The sequence below is a fragment of the Plodia interpunctella genome, chromosome 15, assembly GCF_027563975.2.
Source record: "Plodia interpunctella isolate USDA-ARS_2022_Savannah chromosome 15, ilPloInte3.2, whole genome shotgun sequence".
NCBI lineage: Eukaryota > Metazoa > Arthropoda > Insecta > Lepidoptera > Pyralidae > Plodia > Plodia interpunctella.
The window spans coordinates 9,376,452-9,400,801 of NC_071308.1; the positions used below are offsets into that span (position 1 = coordinate 9,376,452).

Below are 24,350 nucleotides of genomic sequence, written 5' to 3' on the forward strand. Positions count from 1 at the left end.
CGAGACACATCTTAAAAATATTGATGCCATAACAACATTTCTGTGTATCCTAACTTTGTGGTTATGTTAGTGTGGTCAGCTTATGTTTTACAAGCTGCGCCCCAGAACTTCGCTCCTGTAGGAATTTTGGAATAAAAAGTACCCTATGTATTCCACGTTATATTCTAGGTATGTGTACCAAATTTCATAACAATCCGTCAATCTGGCTAGGTGGGGTATGCTTGACCAGTCTCAGAACATGTGCGATTGTGGCTTCTCCCCGCAATCGGTGGCTCATCTCCTCGCCTGTCCCGAACACCTGTACTCGTGCTGACTTGATGCCAGCTTCCGATGAAGCCAATGAAGTGGCTCGGTTCTGGCAGGAATATATTTAGGTGGCACCGAATATCGACACGCTAAGAAGAAGAAGATAGCAATCCGTCTAGTAGATTTTGCGTGAAAGAGTAACAAACATACACATATACCTCACAAACTATATAGGATAGGATGACTATTTTTATTTTTATTTTTCTTGGAAATAATAATAATTAATTAAATCCTAAAATATAAAAACTTATATTCGCCGGCCCTTATTCCGCCAACGGCCGATGGACTTCGATACAGCAGATAGATAAATTAATTTAGCTACTTCTACGAAATACCTATTATTGTATAAATAGTGGACTCTGTGCTATTTTGCTCTGGCAACGAAAATAAATGCGTTTGACTGTCTGACTGACGGCGCAGATAATCCCGCCTTTGATATCGCTATTCGTAGGTAGTTGTTTTCATGAGTTTTGGCGGCAGAATTTTCCGCCACGAACTTTTGGTGTGACAGTAGAGTAGAGCGAACGAGGTCTACCAATCAACTTGGGGCAAAAATACATTTTTTTTTATGTATGTATGTTTGTATAACGCGATAACTTTCGAACCCTTGGTCTGATTTTAATAAAATTTAAAAGGTATGTTATTTATGGGTTTGTCAATAGGATTTTTAAGTACGTGGGGCAACAAAATCTGTTAAGTCGTTTTTTGAAATATTCACAATTTTGCTAAAAAATATTGTGCTCACGTGGTCTAAGTTCGCGGCGAACAACTAATACCTATTAGATAGTAGGTATAATATAAGCATAAGCATTAGATATACTCGTATTTATGTCGATTAAATATTATTTAGATGTATGTCGTATTGGAATATGTTTTCCGTAATGTCGAATTAAGTTTGGACAAATAAATAAATAACATCTCAAAAGGTTCTCAAAAGCATTTCAGAACGATCACTGCTGAGAAGAAATGCCGAAAGAAACTCAAACAGTGTCGTGTCGGTAAACGTGATTCCAACTCATACGCTTCGAGGAATGACTCAAATTATGTTGTAAATTTTCGTCCTAACTAACATATGCTTAAAATATATTATGTATACCGACGTCAATGCTACTGGAATCCATTGGAATTCCAGCCCTGGTACCAATTACTAATTAACATAAAAAATTATGCCACCGAAAATTTGATTAGAAAATTTACAATATCACGAATGAGATCACATTCATTTGTTGTATCGAATTCTTGGAATATTTTCCCAAAATCAATAAATAGATACTAATGAGACGGCATTCTCTCAATAAATTGGATTGAAATTTAGTGACTTCACAAAGATTTTTGTAGCATAAAATATATTTAAATGTTAAATTTAATCGGACTTCTATACCTGTGGTTTATTACAAATTATTTGATCTTGTTATCGATAAATCATTATTTTAGCGGTAGAGTCCTGTAAAAAAAATTAAAACAAATTCTATTAAGCTTTGATAAACATGATGAAAAATATATTTTAAGAGGTATTAAAAACAACGTAATTCTCAGATATGCTTTTTAAAGTAATTTATGACATAATTTACAAAACAAATAGGTGATTTAAACACAAGAATAGAATTCGATAAAAGTGAAGTTATCATAAACAAAATTAATTTTCTTTTATTTATCTTAAAAGTTAAAGCAAAGACAAATTGTGAAGTTAAATAATAAAAAATGGAAAAAATAAACTCGTTGCAATTTAACGTGGGTGTAAAACTATATAAAAGTAAACGGAACTTATGTAAAATTAACAAGGATTAAGAACTTTAAAATTAGCATAGATTCTATCAGCACCTTAAAATATTGCCGTGTCGATTATCTTAAATATACAAAAGAATATTTTTGCCAAATTATTTACCTTTATCAAAAGCTATAAAATATATTTCCATTTTTTTTTCAAATTTATCGGCTACCGTGGGTGGCATATTTGTACAAAATGTACAGTCAGCTGCATGTATAGCTAAACATCAATCCTTCAATCCACAGTAATAGAGGCGAATTTCCAATGAAATTGGGCATATTAATTGTGCCGACCGTCCAAAAAGAGATTAACTATATACTAATTTATTAGCAAATTAAAAAAAAAACTGATTCATATCTTGGAATTTTATAATCGTCAGACGCTCGATACAGAAACTTAATGATGTCAAATCCCACAGACAGACATATAAATCTCTTTATTATAATATATATCGTTATTAGACAAAAATATCGAACGGTAAGAAGATTAAGTAATAAATCTAGATTGACTAGACATTAGACGTTTGCGAAAACGAAAACAGATTTAAGTAATCCAGTGGAATATAATCTATGAGACATAATTTACTATTAGTGGCCACTGTGCCCTTAACCTTTGGGCCGCCCACTGTATCATAAACTCGAGTTGATTTATTCAGAAATACTCATTTAACAACTCGATTTCGCTTGAACTTGTAACGCAGCTAGGCTTTGTTTGGATCTCTTTCGATGTATTCCGTCTGCGCTGGCACATTTGGATCTGCTGTCATAAATTTTATAATTCTAAATCCGCTCGAACACTTTGACGCGTAAACATTACGATCAAGCTAGCGAGGCAACAGGGTGGCCGTGATAAATTTATTAACATTAAATAAAATAATAAGAACAGACCCAATAAGGGTCTTACCTTAAGTTTTATAATAAACTTACTTTACTACCTACTGCCTAGTGCCTATTTACTATCCAAGCCACGATAAAACCCCGACAAGCTACTTCGTGAAAATCTTTGTTAATTAATTTCCTTTTAGTGTGTGGAAAACTTCGTTTTTCATTTAGCTTTTTATCTAAGTTACTTTAGATTATAAATCCCAATGTATGCTTTTTTGTATAAAGAATGTATCGATTTTTTTTTGCTTGAACTTAAATGTACAGGGTTACTGGTATCTAACGCATAATCTTCGAAAGAGAGACCAATATCTTTTGTTTCACGAATTTTGTCTAAACGTAATAAATACAAAAAAATCTTTTTTTTTAGTTTTAATGTCATTTCTATAAAACGTTAACTCTATGTTCGATTCCGCTACATAACGCTACTGTACTGTCTCATATTGGTTGGCTATTACATAGAGTTAGTGTAGAATCGCAAATTAAACTGATTTTTTTAATAAAAAAAAAACTACATACTAATCACGAAAAGTCGTAGAACAAAAGTTGCTTGTTTTGATGTACCCAAGTAGTCTTTAGGAGGTTTTGCGTTTGATACCAAACTGTGATTTCCTTCTGTTTCTTGCCTTTTGTAACTTTTGTTACGTCTTTCTTCAACTAGTCAGCTTAAATGAGTGATGCAGATTTTAAAATAAAAAAGAATAATTCTCAATGGAACAAACTCAGGTTTATTTGTATCAACATTTCCATAGGCATTAATATTTTACATTTAACTTTTTGCATTAATCAAATCATAATCGTTCCCGGTTATGATTTTCGCATAAACCAAAATAATGTATTTTCCCTTAATTTCAATAAATTTCGACTTCATTTACTGTTAAACCCATAACCAGTAACCAGCTAAACAAACCTGCGCACGATTCGGCGGCGCAGCCCTGCAATTACCAGTCGATAACATCGACGGTAATGTAAATAGGGTTGCCAACCGTGATATGCACTTTTACAACAATAAAGCATAACCGATATGATTTTAACACTGTTGTAATGCTAATGGTTAACATCATTTGATCAATGTCATAAGGTAGATTTCATTTTACTTTTTCAAATTGCGAATTATCACTTACACACTATACGTATCCTGTCCTATCGTTAGTCATAATGTTTTTTTTTTCTATAAATTGTTCGTCGTAAAGTAATTTATAACAAAATTCCACAACAATATAAAGATCAGATTTTAAATTTATTTAAAAAGATCCACCAGGCACTGATTGATAAATGTTATTATAATTTGAACGATTTTTTTTAAATGATAGACTCTGATAAAAATGTAGTTAATTTAGTTATTTTTATTTATTCGTTTTTTTTGGTGGGACGATAGCATGCTCTCCATTTAAATTTGCATACCCGTGGACGGTGAAACATGTAGAATTAAATTTTTCTTTTAACACCACATTGTAAAAAAAAAACGTAAACTCATGTTTTTGCAAATAAATAATCTTTATCTTTGTCTTCATAAAGAAATATGATCCCATGCAATCATAACTGGACAATCGGAGCAAATGGGAACATAGAATAGAATAGAATAGAAATATGTTTATTTATTATAACTTAATTGATCCGAAAAAGACAGGTTATGATAGCAAAGCAAATCTCTCTCTCTCTCTCTCCCTCTCTCTCCCTCTTATCTAAGCGTTTTCTAGGTTTCTTCCTCATTGCTATTGAACATTGCGCGAAGGTAATATGAATGCCTTATGAACGTAAGGACCATAACTAAATCAAAGTCACGTTATTAATAAGTATTTAAGATACTAGTATCAGTTTCATTCAAGTAGTCAAAAAGCTTCTGACCTGACATTCACGACTGCTGCATTAACGGTGACACCGAAGACGTAAATGATGGACATTTTTCCCCCCAATTCTATGAAATTTTCACATTGGACAGCACAATCTCGAATAAACCCCGAAACAAGAATCTTCGTCATTGTTCTCTCTCATTTGTATAAGTAATAAACATTACAGTGAACACAAAATAATTAATGATTCAAACACCAGGTTTATGTATACGGCGACAAATCTAAAATATATTAATTTACTGTCATACACTCAGACATTTCATGTGCATTTATTTTGTACACACAAAATTTTCAACACGTAGACTTTAATTTATTATGTTAAAGACGAATTTCATATGACAAAATTTAGATAAACAAGATCAACAAAAAGAAATTCTAATTATTGCTAATCATATTTCGAATGTAGATCATATTACTGGCACGTAATAAGGTGTGAAATGAAATATAATAGTTATTTTACGTGAACAACATTGTAGTATTTCCAACAGTGTCGAGAATACATTGTACGACCATACATATTAAGTTGTATTATTGCTAAAATAGGAAATAAGTGTGTAATATTTAATCGAAGGCAACTTTTTCCATGACTCATATCGTGGCAAAGTAAAAGGGACCGAATTTATTAATGAAAACGTTGAGAGTCATGACTTTCTATATTTGGGAGGGAGAATTATGAAGTATTCCAGTACTAATTCCGTTTAAAGTGATACAAATGGTTCTGTTATAATGACAGTAAGATATTTTAGATCGAAGTTGACGGTTTATGAGGCTAGATTTATAGCTGGTCAGTAACCAGATATAATAGAAGTGAAATTTTAATCCAGAATGTAGATCTATATTGATGTATAGTTTTAGCTTGTAATAAATCTATGTTATAGCAACGTATTTTAGACAGAGTTCATAAAAACAAGGAAGTTGCTATGCTGTTTAAATTTTTATTAGTTTTCTTTATTACTTTTAATAACACTGTTGGCAAAATTCATAGCTCAAATCTGTTTATATCAATCTGATTAAATGTAATTTAGGTAACTATACTACTCGTCACTATTTTTCTAAAGTAAATATTTACATTAATTAGCATGGAATCGACAGGTGAGTTGCATAGCACCGTCTAACTTGACGTCGATTGTAACGGGCGCAACGCCGATGACGTTTCGACAAAATGCCGTACTTTGCGTTTATCTGCCCACGGTAAGGTTAACGCCAAAGTTGACGTGCAACACACCTAGGATAGTGATCCTTCGATTAGTCAGTATCTCTGATTGGTCATTTTCATTAATTCATGTTATTATATGTAACTCAATCAGTAAATAATCACAATAGTTAAAAGAAAAATCCGCTCCGAAAATGTCGTGGGCAAAATATTACGAAACAGTATTGCAATTTTCCTACTCCGTTTCATATTTTTTCCAATTATCAACTAACATTTAGATATTTTTTTTGTTTTTGACCAAGAAAAACATCAAACATATCATAAACAGACAGTCATTACACGAATACTTATCATCTCATACGGACAGCCCTGCAGAAATGATGCCGGTTATAGCAACTCGTGATTACGGACATCCTTCCAGACACATGAATATTACATGAACTGTCGCCTTGTTAAACACGCGTCCATCATCTCCATATTGTTGGTTTTATAAACGTCGTTAATGATAACGTAGACTTCAAAGGTATCCTATCGGTGTTGATCATACTTTATTTTAGTATTGTCAGCATTCCCGTATATTTTTAGATCATTTACAGTTAAGAACAGGAAACAATATTCCTTATATTACTAATTTTCTTGTTCACTTCTCTTTTACTAATACCACTTTAAGGCTGGAAGAGATCGCTTTTATTTTTTGTATATCTTCTATTAACGGTGCAATAAGAACGGTTGTGTTATATGAAATATATTTCACAAGTTATACATACCTATTTCCATATTGGCCACATCTGTTAATGATGGAAGATTTGGTTCATCCTCACTAGTTCCATTGGCAAATAGTTCCATGGAACAAGTGACAATTATTTTTCTCAGTAGTTTCATTGACGCTTCAAAACCAATGGAAACTAAACTGAAAAAAAAATCAGATCAGAGTGACGAATTATTTTTTTTTCAGTAGAAAAATGATCCGTTTATTGTGTTCTAAAATAAAAAGTAAAATCTCCCATAATACCAGTATTATTACCAGTAAAATCTCACATTATTAACCAGTCTCATATGTCTAGACCGATCGAATTACTAACGATTCAATTAAAAATTGCATTGAGTTCATTTTCACCCGATCACAAAACCAGTTCCAGTGGATCCTAGGTTAGATCCTTAAACGATCTAATTCCTAGTTAAAGCAGCTTTTGAATTACATTGTGCTGTATCAACATTAAGTGCTGTATCACATAAGTGAGAAATGACGTTAGTCTTCATCAGAACAACAACCAACTTAATCATCAATATCTTCTAGTTCTGATCAAAACATAGGACCATATAATGGGGTTAGGAGTTAGTTTTGACGACCTCCGTGGCCTAATGGTCATCAAGCCGGACTGCTACACTGGAGGTCCCGGGTTCCATCCCCGGTCGAGCAACATAGAAAATGATATTTTTCAAATTGACCTGGGTCTTGGAAGTTTATCTATATGTGTATATGTTATAGAATATAGTATCTATCGTTGTGTTAGTATCCCATAACACAAGTCTCGAACTTACTTTGGGCCTAGCTCAATCTGTGTGATATATTTATTTATTTTATTTATTTATATTTATTCGCTTGTCGACGACATCACTTAATCTTGTCAAAAAATGTACATATAAGTAAGACCAATACCGATTTACAAAGCACAAGTGAAGACGGAACGCGTTTATAGGTCAAAAACAGATGTTCGACTCTTCGATATCACTATCATTAACATACATAAAATTAAAAAGCCCCTTACTAAACCACTACATACATATCCTACATATTCAACTAACTTATGTCACTTAATTTAGTATTTAAAACTAGAGAACATTCACTTTTTCTTACCTTTGACGACCACGGTGGCGCAGTGGTAAGATTCTTGCCACTGAAACGAGAGGTCCCGGGTTCGATCCCCGGTCGGGTCATGATGGAAAATGATCTTTTTCTGATTGGCCCGGGTCTTGGATGTTTATCTATATATGTATTTATTATAAAATATAGTATCGTTGAGTTAGTATCCCATAACACAAGTCTCGAACTTACTTTGGGGCTAGCTCAATCTGTGTGATTTGTCCTAATATATTTATTTATATAATATACCTTAATTTTTCGAGATTTCGGGTTCGTCAAATGTGACAAAAATAATACGAGGGCTGCTATTTATGTATCCGGAATAACAAAATTAAACAAACATATATTATTACATATGGTTTTATTGTTTCTCGAAGTATTCTCCGCGATGATCTATGCACTTCTGCATACGATGAAACCAATTTTCAAAGCACTTTTTCCATTCTGATTGAGGTATGTCCAAAACGTGTGTTTTGAACGCATCAACGGCCTCTTCGCGGCTCGAAAAACGTTGACCACGTAATTTATTTTTAATGTTTGGAAATAAATAAAAATCATTGGGTGCCAGGTCGGGGCTGTACGGCGGATGACCCGTCAATTCAATCTTTTGACCCTCCAAAAATTATTTGTTTCAGCCGACTTGTGGCAGCTAGCATTGTCGTGATGAAGTATGATTCTGCGTTGTGGGTTGTTCTTTGGTATTTTTTCAAAGACTTCTGGCAAACAAATGGTGGTGTACCATTCAGAATTAACCGTCCTACTATTCTCTAGTGGCACTGTAGCTACATGTCCGTTGATACCAAAAAACAAGCGACCATTTGCTTTAAAGTGCTTCTCGCACGAACAACTTTTGTTGGATTCGGTTCATCTTGAAAGACCCACACCGTTGACTGCTGTTTAGTTTCAGGATCATAAGCATAGATCCAGGTTTCGTCACCTGTGTAGATATTATAAACAGCTTTTGACGTGCCACGGTTGTATTTTTTTATCATTTTCTTACACCAGTCGACACGAGCCTGTTTTTGATCTACGCTCAAGTTGTGCGGAATCCAACGCGAACAAATTTTTTTAACAATTAAATGTTCGTGTAATATCGCGTGTATACTCGTCATACTAATGCCCAGAGACGCCTCTATCTCGCGGTATGTAACATGACGATCTTGCATTACTAATTGTCGCACAGCATCAATATTTTGTTGTACCACTACCGATTTAGGACGACCCTCCTTAATTTCATCCGTGAGCATAGACCGTCCACGTTGAAATTCCTTAAACCAATAATACACAGTGGTTTTCGATGGTGCTTCATCTCCAAAAGTTAAAATCAGTTGTTCGATGCACTGTTTTTGAGTTAATCCACGCCGAAAATCATAATAAATCATCGCGCGAAAATGTTCACGAGTTAAATCCATGGCAATGAAGACAAGCTATTTTCAAAATTGGCGCCAATTGAAAAAAACAAATGACAGGGACATGAAAAATATTTATTCTCTAGCCGAAGAGTTCTATTTTCAAATGTTGTAATTACTTTTTAAATATTCTAGAATTATTGGCCAGTTCCGGATACATAAATAGCAGCCTATCGTATACTGATCTAAAAGCAATATGTCAATTTCATTCGCGAAACTTTTGTCCACCATTTTCTCCTAGCTATCATATCTATAATGTTTATCAATAATTAATAGGTATCTTGTTTTATTTCTGTAGCCCTATATCCCCAGTTTATATCTGAATTAGTGTGCTTCAATTAAGTCTGGTTTTGTATGAATATTCAAGTAGGTACTTTGGGCTCACCCACGCAAAATTATGGTTAGATTACACTGGACATATTTAGTTTTGTCTTATAAATAAATCTGCTTGTCTGGTAACATTTCTTTTAGCAGAGATAATCTTACTTAAACAAACTTATACGAGTATTACGTTAGATATTTACGCGTTAACCGTTATACTTAAACATCCTTATGCCACAATACAATATGCTATATTACATTATGGCTTAAAATTTCTTAAAATGGCTTAAAACCTAACACACAAACATGAGTCCACCGTACAGCGAAACGTTGCTTTCGAGTTTCGCATGATTTCATCCCGGAAAAATAACTGTTAAGTGGGAAATTCGCGCAGGTGAAGCTGCAGACATAAAGCTAGTAATTTATATTTATTTGTGAAGTGACATCTTATATACTTAGATAAATAATCTGTGGCGTTATCTTGGAACAGCGCGAGCCTAATTGCGCTGATTTGACAAAATATTATTGATAATAATCAATAAATCCCTTATGGAACTTAATTTAATGAAATCCATAACTTAAATTAAATTAAGTATATTATATACACTTAATTTCATTTAAGTTCTATAAGGGTAGCCATGTATATATCATCGTAAGTTGAAATAAAGACTTCTTGAGTTTATTTTGGACTGTCACGTGACTTGGGGCCTAAATTCGTGTGACCTAGCCTTTACTACACAAGGATGTGTTAATTTGATAACAATTTCAATACTTACGATTTAATTAGATTTATTTTTTTATAAATGACTACACCCTGCGCCCCGGGGCTTCGCTCCTGTGGGAATTTCGGGATAAAAAGTAGTAAGTAGTAGTAGTATGTGTTATTTCAGGTTATATCCTACCCGTGTACCAAATTTCATAACAATCGGTACAAAAGATTTTGCGTGAAAGTGTAACAAACAAAACACACACCACACATAAGTACATCTTCACCAACTTTCGCATTTATTATAATTAAATAGGATTGAATTTATGTAGGGAATACATATTCAATAAAAGTTTAAATAATGTCCGGTGTTTCTTACACGTTAAATTTAACTAATTAAAATAATACTCCACAATTAGATACAATGAACGGTATTATTTTAATGATACAAATAGCAGGAAAATTAGTCAACTTGCTGTTTTACTATTGATCAATAGCTAGCTTTATCTCACATAATAGTTTTTGGGGGAAAAGTGAAAATTTTCCAGATTTTGACTTGTTAAACAGTAAGCATAACTTGCCCTTCTTAAAGTTAGTTGTATCATCCATTTTCCAGCGTCTAATTGATCTGAGAATACGACTTTACTTTAGATGCATTTCTTCTCAGCAGTGGTCGTTATGAAATGCCAGTAGTTTGTAGCTTGTGAGAAATAACTATAAATATAAAGATTGACGAGAAACAGTGCCTGTGAAGGTCTAATTTCTGAATAAATGATTTGAATTTGAATTTGATGACAATGCATTCGTTATGATGAGTGAACAATGAAGGAAAACGTCGCGAAAGACCTGCACACCGGTTGACTGTTAATGTTATGTATATGCGATTACTTCCTACTATATGCGATTGGCAGTCGTAAAAATTCAGATGCCTTTAAGCGGTTAGAATAAAAAAACTGACTCCAGTATTAGCATTGAACACAGTCGAAAAGAAAGAAGAAGGTTATAATTAATTTCAATACGGTTTAACCCCAAAATTCTAGACGTTTTAGATAGAACATCAATTAATTACAAAGTAGGATTTAATTTAAACATAATTAAAAACATGACAGGCAACAACTACCATATTTAGCAAAATTATAATTGGGTAGCCAATGTACATCTCAGAAATTGATCGATAAATTGTAATTAAACCACAAAATCATCAATATTCAAAGTTAACATCGCAATACGTCTAATTATTACTAAATATTATGGCAAATGATTTTGTATTGAACATTAAAATTGCATAAGTTTATTCAATTATGTTTTATTATCTACATATATATATATATAATAGATATCAAATTATTACTGTCTTTAGCGTATTCTTAAATCTATAACAGGGTGACAACATGACAACGATTTACATTAAAATATGGGAAGATTATTAAACTAACGTGATATACTAACTCAAAGATATTTCACAATATAAGTAGCTTTTGCCCGCGGTTTCATCCGCGTGAATATCTCTGCGAACAGATGCGTTTTTCATGATAGTCATTTGAGAGTTGACTTTTGAAAAAAAAGTAGCCTATGTTTCAACGGGTATTTTTATCCACGTGTATAGCAAATTTCATCAAAATCGATCATCAGTGGTTAAGCCATGAAATCGGAATAGACAGACTTTCGCATTTGGATACATAAATAGATAAACATCCTCACTATTGTTTGTATTTATGTGAAAAAAAAAACAAAATCAAAACTTACTCATCCATATCAAGAAGATAAGTCGTCGAAAGTGAGCGCTTAACTACTTTTCCTTATTTTAATCTAATCCAATCCTCACATTTAGAGTTCTTGTACACTCAGCTACAAGTCAAGTTAATCTGCACCTCTATGCAATGGTAATGGAAGACATTTTGCTTTGAAATCGTGCAGATAGATGTACAGTGTTTTTGCAATGTCTAATTCGAGCCGAGTCGGTCAACATGTCCTTGTGAGGAACGAGACGGGACTGTTTTAAATAGTGTCCACTTATAATTCAATTTACATTCTCTCTCACCGTTGCGGGTTGCGTTCCGGGCTGTGACGCCACGAACCCCGGATTTGGCGTAAAAAAAATAACGTAATCGACGTCTTTACAGCGCTTTTTGTGTCGTGTTTCCATGTACGTTAAAATGACGGTACCCCTCTCTCCCAGTTTTCTTAGAAAATCACGTGTTAAAGGATTTATAGTACAGTTTTTAAATGTCAACACTCACAAGGCTTTTTAATATTCTACAAATAATAGGTAGGTAGTAGTCCTGCTCTTATAATATCAAAATACGAGCGGGTCCACTAAGAATATTGTGAAATTTAAGTATAAAATATTAATAATACGGTACTAATTCTTACTTAATGATCTTCGAAAAACCTGGTGGTTCCCTCATCTTTGGCGTACATGGAAAAACGAGACAAAAAGTGAGAGGTAACACGAGAAAATATCATTATTGCACATTATATATTATATTTATTTACAGTCGCTTTTACACATTATATTAATTACATGCTTTTACATAATTAATTGGCCTGTAAATAATGTTGTAAATTTTCTTAACTCTTCATTTGACATCATTATGATAAACAGGACGTAAACATATAATAAAATCATATTTAATGATTTAAATCATAGTTTTGTTCAACTGTCCATCCATAAATTGCGTAAGGCGTATTTTTAATTTTTTAATCTTTCCTTGGTGAGATTTCATTCAAAATCACACGCTCCTTGTGTAAACGCCTTTTTTGATATTTTAAAAAGAAAAAAACTATATATACTGCTTAACAAATTAGTATTCTCTCGTGATTATGGACGCCCCCTTATAACTTACACTCACCCTATATTCACTCTCTCTCTCTCTCTTTTCTCTATTTCTACACCTTTCACTCAATTTATTTGGATATTAACGCGTTTTTGGCTTACGTAATCACGTGGACTTCATAAAAAATGGTAGCAAATGTGTTATTTTTACGCACATCTATCTAAATTATATTAACATGACGTGAAACTGATCGCTCCGTAAACAAATAGAAAACTAGTTATATTAACATTTATATCTTTTTAGTTAAACAACTTTTTGGTAAATTAAAATCCCGATTTTTCCCACGGGAGCGAAGATACATGACTATTTCTAACTAGCTTTTGCCCGCGACTTCGCCCGCATGAATTTCATAGCAAAATGTCGGTAATTTTATCGCGTCAGCCGTCAGTACTCAAAGAAAGTAACATAATAATACTTCGAAAGAGTTTTATACAGATATATTGATACATACTGCGCCCATTATATCTATATCAGAATCGATAAAAACAATTTGTTTATATTCTGTTTACACCTTTCTACAAAATTGAAAAGTAAATCGGCTGCGTAAAGTAAATAACAATCCATTGTTATTTTAATTTTCCTTCAGGACCCCTCATTTTCTGGGATGAAATGTCTATAAGATGTTAACCCGGGATTCTGAGGCATTGTTGATTCATAATTCATTTTCAATTATCCTACGGGAACCTGACCATTTACCGGGATAAAATGTATCTAAGATGTTAACCCGGTATATAAGGTAAGTATCTACATACCAAATTTCAAGCAAATCGGTCCAGTAGATTTCGAGTGATGCGCGTTCAGACAGACAGACAGACAGACAGACAGACAGACAAAAATTTCCAAAACTATATTTTCGTCATCTATATCAGTAACTAAGTATATTCCATTAAGAATTTAAAAAAAAATATCCAATGTACAAATTTGACCTTTCTTCAATTTTATTATATGTATTGATGATAACTTTACATGTACAAATATGGACAATCGAGTTTAATTTCCCTGCGCGCACGCATGCTGATCTCACCCACTGTCCCGACTGAATTTTACAAGTCAGCGATGCGGCGCAACTAATGTGTGGATGCATTTACTTGTTGCTCATGTTATCGTCGTGATCGTTCATACACGCACAGCATCGTGCAGAGTTTAGTCGCTCACTCAGGACGCCGTTAATTAAATGTCTATTAAAGTGCAAGTTAACAGTTGACGTTCACAGTGCAATAACAAGTGGCGCTAGCGACGTAAAAGCTAAATCTGTTGCGGTGTGTATACTCGTTTTGTTTGAATGGTAATGTCACAGACTAAGTTCTACAGGACAATATTATTACAATGTGGTTCCATTTAGATTTTCGTCTTAGTCTGGAGCTCCAAGCATTACGGGAAAAATACTTCGAAATTATAATTTAACTGGTTGTTGCCCACGGCTTCGCCCGCGTGAATTTACATTCTAAATTTAGTGAAATCTCAGTCATTTAATGCCCGAGATCCCGCATAAAAAATAAATCTTTAAATTTTGAAGATACAACAATGATTCAGTTAATCCTCTTTGGGAAAGGTTATTATACATATATAAAGCTTAACTTTTCTTATTCATTAAGGATAAGAAATAGTCTTAAACTAGGGCGGGAACTACACGCCACTTAAACGTCTCCTTGTATCCCACATAAATCATTTATTAATTGCTTACACCGATCCTGGTGTTCACGATGTAATCACCACACACAATGTCACTGAACATGTAAATTAAAAAACCAATTTCGACTTTACACCCTCAGTAATAGAGGTGACTGATACGCAGACATAATTTGGTAACTTTGGACCCCCTGCTAAGTAATCCCATAGGATTAAAATAATAGTTTAGGAGACACTTAACAGCTTCCTTGTGTGTCCTATCACACATACCTTGCAAGTCTGCATCTTTATATAGAATAACCAGTGTACAGGAATGGAAGAAAAGATTTCAATATTTAAAAGTTAGTTTCTTTTAAATATGTATAAATTACTAATATTGGACAAATTCGCTGGAACGAAAAAGGTCGGAAAAGGAAAAAATCTTGTCTGCGGTATATCTGAGAATGAAAAGCGTATGCGAGAGAGAGAGATAGCACGCATTTAAGACCACAAAACATAAAACATCAACCTACTTTAACTTTAATTTTAACTTAGTAAATAACTATCTATTTCTATTTATTGGATGCGCTTTATCGCACCACAATGCTATTTCTATTTAGTCTTACCCATAGATAACAGAATAATATATTTATTTTATCTATGGTCTTACCGATAACTGGTAGAGAACACCATAAATGGCGTTAAGTCCACCATTTCTACATATTTTTATGTAATTTCGTGTAATCAAGTTTTAAATAAATAAAATAAATAGGTTTCCCTGAAATTTGACTAGACTTGTCGCTTCTTGGTAAATTAAGTTTGAATAAATAAACGCATAATGGTTACAACATAATTGCAACAAGTTATACCTCTACATTCTCCATATTTTGTCTCCGTCTATTAAAATTTAGATATATTTGACACTGAAATAGTATCTGAGAGTTCAGAGTCGGTCCGCAAATGTGTTTGCTTATTAAAGGCATTATAATCTTGGCCAGCTCGGCTATAAAATTTTCAGATAACGGCTTGCAGTGGTATTTACTTGTATACATAATATATCATAACATAAATAAAGTAATTTCCTAGGTACTTCAACTGAAAGTGTTTTCAAATTCAAATTCAAAATTCTTTATTCAATTTAGGATAATATACATCATAATATAAATTACTTAAACTAAGTCTACTGCCGGCTTCCAAAGCGCAGGTGAAGAAGAAGAGGCGCAACAAATTTCACCGCAGCCTTTTCTCCAAGGACGTCAATTAACAAATATAGGTCTTATACATATATTAAAAATTAGGAGGACGAATTTACATCATTATTAAAAATGTCAAAATTTGATGAATAAATAAAATAAAAGTTGTATTTCCAATAAAATTATTGAAAATTGTCACACAAAAAAAATGTAAATAAAAAGCTAAATGTACAAAACGTACGTAATAATGACATAAATCAATTACATATGTTATGAGGATACTGCACCATGCTTGGGCCAGACATTATTGTCGTTCACATATTCATCAGACTTGTAATATGCCTTTTTACAAAGTACTTCTTTTATATAATTTCTTAATTTTTTGTTCGGCAAATCAAGAATCCATTTAGGCAATTTATTATAAAAACGGATACAGTTCCCAACAAAAGACGTTCTAACTTTTGGCCAACCGATGCCCGGGGACATACAATTTATCTTTATTACGTAAGGCTCTATCAGTGTAATCACCAACTTTTTAAATAAGTTTAAAATTTTCCGAACATGCACAATGTTGTCAAATATGTATTGAGAGGAGTTGTTGTTTGCCTTATAAGGAGTAAATCTTGGGATTGACTCTCATAGAATTCTATTTTGATATATATATAATAACGCTGTCTTATGTCAGCGCTTTTCTGGTTTCTTCCTCACGTAACATTTCTCTCATCCAAACTCATCCAAAAAGCGTCGGCGCCGCAGAAAACGAAGCGTCATTTTTGTTCGCGAGCAAGAATGACGTTCTCTGCTCTGTCTCGGTCGGCGCCCAAGATCCAATTATGTACGTTTTCTTCTTCACTTATAATGTTCGGCATCCTTAGGTGTCACGCAAGTCCTTCTTGATGACATCACTATTTAGGTTTATTTTCTTTCATCACAAAACGGTCAATAATTTTGGAAAGTGAAAACTTCTTTAACGGCGTTGTGCACTTTTTGTGATGGCTAAAAAATGTTTATCTCGCGACAGAATACGTGTCTCTGATCGAACATTCATAAGACGTCAAAAGTACACAACGTTAATGTTCAAGTTTTCACTTCTGCCGCCCGGAGTTTTTTTGTGATATTTGTATATTCATACATACGCTATTTTAAATAAACAGAACTAAAAGTTGCGGAGAACAGCATATATCTATTTATGTACCTTATATCATTACAACTATGTTGTGACAGAGCGAGGGAGCAAGACAACCTAGGAGGCAAGTAATGTCGTATTATAAAATTTATTCGCGCCCGTTTCGAACTGGATTCCTTTTAATCAAACTGTATCGAATAAATCTAAGTCTAGGTCGTTTGATATACGATAAAACTGTGGCTGTCCTTGCGTATAAAAGTTGTTGAAATACAACTAACGATTTGTTTACATTACCTTATAATCATTTCGATTAGACGCACGCTTTTTCATTTTTTTTTTCGTAATAAGAGTACTCTTATGAGGTCAAGAGGAAATTTAAATCGAATAAAATCATATTTATTGCTTCTTCAATGTACAAACTTAGTTCACAAATACAGGAACAATTAAAGACCCTGTCGAGCGCTGCAATGGGAAAAGTGCTACGCATTTTGTTAAGTTTTATTATCTATTTTAAGTACTATATATCGAGCGAGGTCTAACATTCTACTTGGGACAATTCTGGTAGTCCAAAGTGGTAATGATATAAACTTGCATACCGGCGCGGGCGCATCGTATCTCGCGGTAACATCAAAGGTGCTATATGTTGCGCCAAACGCGTTTCCTGTTATTGTCCTTCCAGCACTGCTAACGGTGGTTTAGTGGTTAAAACACCTGTGATCGATAGGTACCAAGTTCGAATTGAATTGAAAAAAATTAATTGACTGAAGCGTGAGAACCGGGTCCCAGGCAGGCGCTGGTCATAAAATAAGAAGAGAATCTTTTAATTTTTTTTAAACTTCTATGTGTGGAGACTTTCTCCACACATAGAAGTTTAAAAAAAATTAGATGATTAATAAGATAAATTGGCTGCCTATTTTTAACTTTCATTTCTATTTATTTGCTCTTTAGCTGTAAGTCTTCCTAAAAATAAATAAATAAATTAATGCATTGACAACAATGCATTCATTGCGAACCTTTTTATACAAGCGCATAACAGAGAGCTTTAGAATATTGGTCAATTTTCAATATTTATAGCGATGTGCTCTTCGTAGTGTTGTGGTACATAAACGTTTATTTTTACGCGTACTGCATTTATAAGTCGCCGATAAGTACAGTCGACTGCATAATCTAGTTACCATTGATGGATCTTTATGCCGCGGTAATAGGGGCGAACTTACATTCAATATGGGAAGGTTACGTGCTGTCCACTGTACGCCACACACTAGTCTCGTGTGCCAACATAGAAATTTTACGATTATGACTAAATCTGACTGATTTGTGGCCACAGTGTCTCGCCAGACTAAATGACGTGTTTCCAAAAAAGAAATGCGTTTTGCTTGTTGTGTCTACAAGCCTGTCACTGGGTCACATTTGGCCATTCACGACTAGCTACGCCCCGGGACTTCTGTACGAATTTCGGGATAAAAAGTATCGTATCGTATTCCTGGGTTATTTATTCTTCTTCATCACCCGCTTTGGAAGCCGGCAGTAGACTTAGTTTAAGTAATTTTCTGACGTCAACAAGTGATGTACTCGTATATCATCCTATATTGAATAAAGAATTTGAATTGAATTTGAATTATATCCTATCCTACACGGGTAATAAAACACCAAATTGCATTGAAATCCGAACATTGGATTTTACGTGATTATGTAACTATGTCATATTAATAATAGTATTAATAAAATCTGTTTAGATACATACTTCATACTTATTAAGTATGTCTATTCAAATATTCAATCAAATCAGGCCAAACCGAAGCGATGCCGCTTCGGTTTAGCCGTGAAAGCGTGACAGACAGATTTTCTTATTTATAATATTAGTACATTTTCTTCTATACCTGTGCTTAGAAAATTTATATTTAGTGTGTGACTTCCTTGAGATTAGGCGGAGAGCTATTAGAAAAAAAATATCTCAACATAGTAACAGAAGTAGCGGGCAATTTTGAACCAAACCGAGAATTGATTGACACGTCGGCCCAATTATACAAAAAGTGCTGGCTTCATGACGTCAACGAAATAATTATGCGTGACAATGAAAAAAGTGCGAAGTGCGAAGAGTGAAGTGAGTGTGAAGTGGAAAAGGAAAAGTGGGAAAACGGCCACTGAGCTCCGACGCTCGGCGTTTAAAGAAGCAATCAGCAAAATGCTCAGATAAAAGGGATCGATTATATCGATCGATCGATCGGAATCGATTATACATTTTAGAACCTACCTATTTCATATATGTGCTACAGACAGACATGACGGAGTGATTAGACAGAACAGAACTACATAAATCTAATACAGAGCGAAATATAGAGCTTTAAACGGTGACGTTAAAATTGTACAAGTGCCTTTCGATGTAGCTACAGTCAACTACACATCAAGTTAACTAACATGGTCTTTATGCGAACGCAATAGCGTCGAGTTTTCTATGAGTTTGTGGAGATTAATATAATGTCGGCCGTGCAGTCGAGCAAATAATATTGACTGATATTTGTACAAACCAGATTTTACAAGATAAGTTACTTAAGTTTTGTATAAACTTCTGGTCTGTTATTCCGAATTTGCTGTTTTAATTGAAATTTCGCGCGTCAAAGTCATATTTTAAGTATAAGAACAAGATTTCTTTGGCCTAATGGTCATCATGCCGGACTGCTACACTGGAGGTCCCGGGTTCGATCCCCGGTTAGGTCAACATGGAAAATGATATTTTCAGATTAACCTGGGTCATTGAATGTTTATATAATATATTATATTAGATAATAGTTACAACCCAAGTCTCGAACTTACTTTGGGGCTAACTCATCATCATCACCACCTGCAGCCCTCCGTGACCCACTGCTGGGCATAGGCCTCCTTCCGTCTCCGCCAACCATCTCTGTCCTGGGCCATCGCCATCCAGTTGTTGCCAGCAATTTCCTTTATATCATCGACCCATCTAGCCGCCGGATGACGGGGCTAACTCAATATGTGTGATTTCCCATAATATATATTTGATAATAGTATAGGACCACATCCTTCAGTGGATGTCGTACGAAGCGACTAAGGGATTCACATAGCCTAGACAGCAGCTGATAAGGAGGATAGCATTCCCGACGAGAGTTGTCATCAGGCAGATTTTACAGCAGGCAAGCCGGCTTGTTATGTGTAAAATCACAGCCGAATCATCAAGTTTTAAGGTTATTTTTTACTCTGACCTCGGGCTTCGCGGTGTCACAGCCCCGAAAGTAATAGGGAACATTCGGAGTAAACCAATGCCGTACTGTTGCCGAGAGACGGTGTAGGAATGAATCAAAAATCAAATCATTTATTCAATAAATACGCCTTTTCACGTCATATTCTAAATTAAATAATATTTACTAACCCTAAAAACTACTAGTATTTTGGAACGACCACTGCTGAGAAGAAATGTCAAAAGAAACAGTATTGATCCCTATCATGCCGGAATGGACTCAACTCAATAGTTCGACCTTTTTAGTAAAAAGGTCGAACTATGAGTTGAGTGAGGAAAACAATTTCGTGCCGTGTAAAAACTTTTTACCCGGCACGAAATTGTTTTCCTAATTTCAAGTTTTTTTTTTTTAATTAAATAAAATACGGGTTACGAGTGAATAGGTAATCATTCTATAAATATATGTAATACAGAAATAAGGTTCAGTTCAAAAATATTTATCGATTTTCAAATCATGTGGTTACAAAGTAATTTATGTGTGATTAATGTCCATTTACATATTTTTTTTAAGTTAATTACGAGAATTATTCGTCCCAGATATAAAATAATTTATTGTAATATTTTACGAAAAAGGTAATCACGAATGCCTTCAAACGAAAGTTTCTATTGGAATCCTCGTCACATAAAGTTTTACAAACGATATAATTTACAACACGTCAGTTCTAATGCAATTATGTATATAAAGCACGTAGATTGTATACAGGAATATGCAATATTTATGAGCTTTTGTATGCACTTACAGACTGTTTACTTTTACTAAGCAATAAAACTGGAGTCGGCACTAGAAAGTATCTAATTTAGCCTTAGCCGTTTAGTTAAATGGAAAACTAATTTAGACTAAACACACATCATTGTCTGGCGATTCTTAGTCAAAGGAATCCATTTTATTTCCAATAGGAATTCCGTTCTATTTCAGTGCTAATCTAATTAAATCGTCACCGAATTTAACTTATATAATGCGGCTCGAAGACATGTAATAAAATTATTTGCATACGATTAATAGTTAGGAGTATTAATAAAAGATGGGGACATACCAAAACAAACTCGCATTATCTCTGTCGACCACGTACCAAACAGACACAAAAATATTCAAAAAAAGTTACACTGAAACTCAAACACAGCACAACACTATTAGTCAAACACTAGTAGGTACACTAAAAAAACTAACATCAGTAAAAATTTTTAAATATCGAAGAGTCTTGAGAATTTTCAAAAATGGAACATCACGCGTGGTGGATGTAACTCCAATACGTGAGGCGGGAGCGGGCGCACTCTCTGCCTACAAAACTCGCACTGAGCCACGACACGACTATCTCCCGTGATAATTTTTTTCTTTTTAATTTTATTTTGAAACTGCACGAAAAATCGGTTTTCTTTGACACTCCAACGGCGGCGATTTCAAATCTCGAGCATGTCAAAATTGACGAGATAATCCGCTGCGCCCAAAATGCGCCACGGTATTTTTTTATTGGAAGCCCAAAATTATGCATATCAATTTATTTATACACTGGAAGGATATAATCTCAAAACGGGTAAGTTTACGCGCTCGTTTGGAACACCCACGAGAGATATTGCAACATTTTTTCTTAATTTTGCACGATCACTTATCGTCAAAACTGACTGGCGATTTTTTTTTTTCTTGTTACGACGCTTGATTAAGAAGGTTTGGCCATTATTTGAAGGGGATCTTTTAAACAAATATACTTACGAAACGCTCCTATGAAATTATGTGTTGTATCGTATTTTATTTAATTATCCATCGAATTCTATGGTTTACGGTCTAGTCCGTCTAGCAATGCCAACTTTCTCTGTCCAGGGCCACCCCAATCCAGTTATTACCTTTACATTGTCGACCCATCTAGCTGCCGGACTACCCTCTGTTTTCCGTCTGCGCTTACAGCTTCACCCCACCCGCCATCGTACCTTCTATGCTTCATCTTCTCCTTATGCTTCATCATCATCTCAGCCACAAGAAGTCCACTGCTGGACATAGGCCTCTCCCAAAGACTAGTAGCTACCAAAGCTACAAACTACTAGCTACTATTACCTAATTTAATTTTAATTTAGAATGTGACGTGAAAAGGATGACGATTTGATTTTGATTTTCACTTCCACAAAGACCGACTGAAAGCAGTTTTAGTCTTATATACCTAATCGAAACTACGTAATAAAATTCTTCCAACTATCCCAATCCCATTTTAATACGAAAAAAAAAACTGTTCCCGAGGGCATTAAGCGGACGAAGCCGCGGGTAAACAACTAGTTTCCTATAAGCCATCAGGTGAAATAAAACAGACATATACATAACTCTCCCATATCACCCAGTTGTATATCTAACGAGACACACAGACGGACAGAAACCCAGCAATAGTGAATTTATGTAGTAATTATGTCTAGTTTAATATACGAGAAACTCGAAGAGGTTGGGAAATGTCGCGTCGCCGGACGGCTTGTGGTATGTTACCGTTGATTTTGGTGTTGGAGGCTGCGGTGACCACTTACCATTAGATGGGCCGCATGCTTGTTTGTCTACTTACCAAACAAAGATCTTTGTTAATAACCAAATTTATCTATAGAGAAGGATCCGGTGTAGTCCGCGTCTATGACGTATTTCACATTAAGGAATACCTTTCACGCTCCGTCTGCCTCAACCCCGCGTATGGTCACACAACTGCGAATAAGAAAGAGTCTCCTCTTTGTTTTTACTTTGTGGTCTTTGTAGACACACCAATATTCGCAAACCTAATTTACTATAAGCAAATTAGATTTTTTATACTTACACTAAATGGGTAAAGAAAATCTTGATTTATTCATATGTCAAACTTGTGAATGTAGAACTGATTATATGAAATTTTCTTATTGTAATAAGTTTTCTCTTCACTCTTCACAGTCGTATTCCTCATTGCTGAGGGTCGTGGTATTAAACACACATAACGACTTTCTTGGCACTATTAATGGAGTGGTTTGCCATTGCCTTCACAATTTCACACACAAGTTGATAATTAACCAGAGTGCAGGTTTCCTCACGATGTTTTCCTTACAAAGACAAAAGACAAAGATTATTTATTTGCAAAAACATGAGTTTACATTTTTTTTACAATGTCCTTCACCGGAAGCAAGTGGTGATCGACGAAAACTACTACACATGAGTCAGATTGGTATACAAACTCATGTGGTACGTGTAGGATTCGAACCTGGGACCTTTCGGTTCACAGGCGGGCGTCTTAACCATTACACCACCACCGCACCGCGTAATAAGTTATATTACAATATTATAAACAAACGTACTATGTTTTTTTTGTAGTTGTTTTAGCTCCCCAGCGCCAGCAACTTACTCCTGGGCTCCACATGATCACATAAGTACTGCATTCTTGGGGAAATGAGACGCCTGAATCTTCCTGTTGATTGGAATAACATCGTCTTCGATTCTTGCAAATATCGCCTCTATTACTACAGCATAGAGATTAGCAACTTGACATGCAGTATAATCTGTTTTTACTTTTCTATGTAATATAGTAAGTAATGTAATAGTGAAGCGGTTGTGGTGTAAAGGTTAAGACGCCCGCCTGTGGATCGAAAGATCCCAGGTTCGAATCCTACTAGTGTCACATGAGTTTGTACATCAATATGACTCATGTAGTTTTCATCTACCACATCTTGCTTCCGGTGAAGGAAAAACATCGTGAGGAAACACACTGCACACTTTTTGATTATTACCTATTAACTTGTGTGTGAAATGGTGAAGAAAAATATGGCGAACCACTACATTAATAATGCCAAGAAAGTTGTTGTGTGTGTTTCATTCCACGTAATGACCGCGACCCTCAGCCATGAGGAATTACGACTATGAAAATGAGGAAATTGTGTAATGTTATGTAGTTAGAGGAAAAACTCCTGATTGTCACTCATGCTCAGAACCATAAAAATTCTAACTGATATTATAAATACGAAAGTAAGTTTGTTTGTTACCTGCTTCACGCTCTATCTACTCAACCAATCTTGTTGAAACTTTGAATACACATAGTTTGAAGTATGGAGAAGGACATCGGGTACCTTTGCAAATTACGCA

General features: G+C 34.5%; 1 protein-coding gene across 4 annotated transcripts in view; it reads right to left on the reverse strand.

Moving 5' to 3' along the window:
* Positions 1 to 21,599, reverse strand: part of LOC128675832 (uncharacterized) — a 180,375-nt gene extending 158,776 nt beyond the window's left edge. For 3 of the 4 annotated variants that reach the window (XM_053755533.1, XM_053755534.1, XM_053755530.1), the window contains exon 1: positions 21,316 to 21,599. The gene's annotated coding sequence lies outside the window, so the exon portion shown is untranslated. Of the gene's footprint in view, positions 1 to 12,634; positions 12,670 to 21,315 lie in introns of all 4 variants that reach the window. The other variant, XM_053755532.1, reaches the window with a different exon arrangement.
* Between the last annotated feature and the right edge of the window lie 2,751 nt (positions 21,600 to 24,350).